Raw genomic sequence first — 3,463 nt, 5'->3', positions numbered from 1 at the left:
CTGTTTAGGTTTGTGTTAGGGAGATTATACTTCCTTGTGTGATTTACGCCCCTAGAGTAGTGTTTACTTAGGTGGTTAGGGTCTAATGTAGTTAAACTTGTGGGGTACTGTGCATGATGGATTTCATGTCACAGACTGTTGCAAAGTACAAGTGATTACCAGTCTTTACTGGTTGTAGGTTTTATGGCCTATCTTACTTTTACCAAGTTGTCTATGTTACTATTTCTTTACCAAGTGCTGATGCTGACAGTGGTCTATGTGGCCCTGCAGGTGTACATAATCCCTTGTAAATATAGCCCGTGCCAGTTGGCACAATGTACATCATGTGATTATTATTCTAATGTGTTTTGAGAATACAAAGGCCATATTGATATAACCTTGTGTGGAGTTCCTTTTGTGGGGGGCCTGGAATGTTGTTGCTGGTGGGTGCGTGCGCAAATGCTTTACACATTGCCTCCGGGATTAGCCTTACTGCTCGTGTCTCGTTGACAAGGGGGTGAGCAGGGGTTATCTTTGGAGTGTAACTCCCTTGCCCTAACTAGAGTGGTGGTTTCTGCCTCGCTTTGGCGCAAGCCTCAGCCAACCAGAAATCCTATTTCTAACAGTGGTAGCAGCGGTGAGGATTAGGACTGTGTTTGCGCAGTACCACAGCTACAACTGGCTTCACTACAAAACTCTGCATTTTAGACAGTCACATGGAGAGGGATTATTGGTTCTAAGTTTGTTCGAAATGATATTTCTTTGGAAATGTGTTTCTTGTGCACTGTGAGTTAGGTGTCACTAGCTCGGGAGGATATATCATCCCCTAAGTGCAGTATGAGTTTTCTGGATTCACCAGTAAGGGTGGGATCCAGTGGTGCAGCATAAGTGTGTCCAGTGCATGTGTTCCCCGTCCCATTCCCAGAGTGTGGTACCTGGTACTCAGTAAGAAGGGTGCAGGTTGAGATTCAGGGACAGTGGATACTGTCTCACCAGTCTGGGGGGGATGTGTGTTGATGAATGGTGTGTTGCACTGGACGATTGGGTGTGAGTTCTCTGAAATAAGGAGCTTGCATGGGGGAGTGACCCTAGGGGAATGGTGCAGGTGTCTTCCAACCCAGGAAGATGTTCCGAGTTAGATGCCGTTATAGTGAGGAGGTTGCAAGGCCTCACATCATGTCCTGCGAGGAAGGTGTGGGACTGGGCCGTATTCCGAGCCTCAATCTGTCTCCAGTACTGGATGGTTCTTAGAGGGAACACCAGGAAAGGAACCTAGTCTGTCCTGTGTGACTGTTCTGTGTGGGGGATCTCCCCGTTTTCGAAGATCTGAAGGAGCATTGAGGAGTAATTCCAAAAGGAGTGGCTGAGGTGTCTTCCAGCCAGAGTGGTGGAAGAGGTTCAGAGTAGCCTAGCTAGGTCCCGGTGTAGGGGCCCACGTCCTGTCTCTGAGGAGAAGGAGTGGGTGGGACTGCATGTCTCCATGTGCCTGAAACCCTGTTTCAGGACCTGGATGGTTTCTGTAGGGAACACCAGGTGGGGAGCCTAGGCTGTACTGCTAGGCCACTTGAGGAGGATCTCCCAGTGAGCAGAGAACGTGGAGTTTCTGTAAGCAGAGCTCCAGTAGTTCTGATCTCTGGCGGTACCGCTCCAGTTGGGAGGGTGCAGAAGTCCAGAAGGAGGGGTGAGAGGGGGAAAGGCTCTCCAGTGGAAGAACCAGTGGGTCAGGGGCAAGCCATAAGGGCTGTGTCACCAGTGAGTGACCAGGGTGATGCCACTTCTGTCCTGAGAGACAGGCAGACTGTCACACAACACATTAGTTATGTGTCACCCTCATGAAGTCCTGTTACGCCTGGCATCTGACCAAAGGGTGGTGTCGCTGTGTTGGGGAGCCAGGTTCAGGTGTTTACCTGTCCTGGACGGGAGGGCAACAGTAATCAGTGTCCTTGACATTAGTTTTATGTCACACTTATGAAGTCCTGTTGTGCCAGGCATCTGACCAAAGGGTAGCGTCCCTAGGTTGGGGAGCCAAGTGCAGGTATTTGTCTGTCCTGGACGGCAGGCCAACTGTAATCAGTGTCCTGGCCGGTTTTGCCTTCTAGGGGTGCCCCTGTGAACACAGGTGGGGCTCATCTTAAGTGAAGAGACCCTGTGTTTCCCAGAAGGGGTGGTACAGGCCTAGCAGGGACCTTTAGAGTCCTTTGCTGAGAGCAGGTGGGGCCTACCTTAAGTGGAGGGACCCTGTTCTATAGGGGGAGGGTGCAGAACTCTGGAAGGGGGTGCAGAGGGAGGGAGACCTCGCCTCTGACCCCTGTGCATCCGGTGAATGTGGATCCCAGGTGGTAGACCAGTTGATGGAGAGAAGTCCTGAACTGGTGGAAGAGTTGTGTTCTGGTGGGTGCTTCCCCTGGGAGGGTGGGGAACCCCAAAAGAAGAGATAGAGTGGGGCACTCTTGCCCGTGACCTCTGGTCAGCCAGAGGGTGCGGTCCGTAGGTTGAAGGATCAGTGGTAGTTGGGAACCACACTGAGAAGGAGGGTGGAGAATGGCTATTGTATGTCAGGGGTTACTACCTCTTACTCTGTGGATTGGCAAGGACCAGTGGTATCTGGGTGGCCTAGGGCCTGGTCCTGGCCGTGGTCAACTAAGGAGTACCGGTGGGGTAGCCTAGTTGGGCCTGAGTTTTTTTTAGGTGTTTGTTTTGTGGAACAACATGGCGTAGAACCAAAGGGTGTCCCTGCAGTGCGGGCCCGTGTCTGTGTTCTATCGCCCTAAGCAGGGAAGCCCATCACAGTTGTGATTGGTCTGCCCTGCGTTTTGGCTGAAAGGGGTTGTATTGGACTTGGCCCTTTTGGCACGTTCACCCCTGAACTTTTTGCCTTTTAATATTACATAATTATAGTTATTTCTGGTCTTTGCGCACTTTAGCACTGTGGCGCAGTGTAAAGTGTGTGCGCTCTCTGAGTGTGTGTGGTGAGATTGGCCTGCCCTCCCATAGGAATGCATGGGGAATGTGTGTGTCCATGGCAGTTCCTGTTAGCCCCTTTGCTCACCTGCACATCCTGGTAGTTCTGCTGAAGAGACTTGAAGACAGTCCGTACCCACCCATAGGCCTCTGATCTCACTTCACTGAATACAAACAGTGTGGAAAGAAAAGAAACCCAAGGGAAGGGGGAAGTGGATAAAATAACAAAAGAGAGACAAACATGACTCAGCACTGCTTCACTCGTGAAGATCACTGGTATGACGTTGATGATCTGATGGCTGTGTTCACAGATATGACGGCAGTTTATTGTGTTACCTATTGAATGAGAGAATATAAAGCTATTACTGTTCAATACACACTGTTCTGCACCCTCAACTAACTAGTCTCATGTCCTTTTGTGCCTATCTAAGTCTCATGACATGTTAATGACATAGTATGCACAGTGCAATAAGATTTTCATGAATACCTCTCTGAATTCTGGTCTTTTCGTCACCAGAAATGG

This window comes from Lissotriton vulgaris, chromosome 1_1 (genome assembly GCF_964263255.1).
Source record: "Lissotriton vulgaris chromosome 1_1, aLisVul1.2, whole genome shotgun sequence".
Taxonomy (NCBI): Eukaryota; Metazoa; Chordata; class Amphibia; order Caudata; family Salamandridae; genus Lissotriton; species Lissotriton vulgaris.
Note: the sequence above shows the minus strand (reverse complement) of the source record.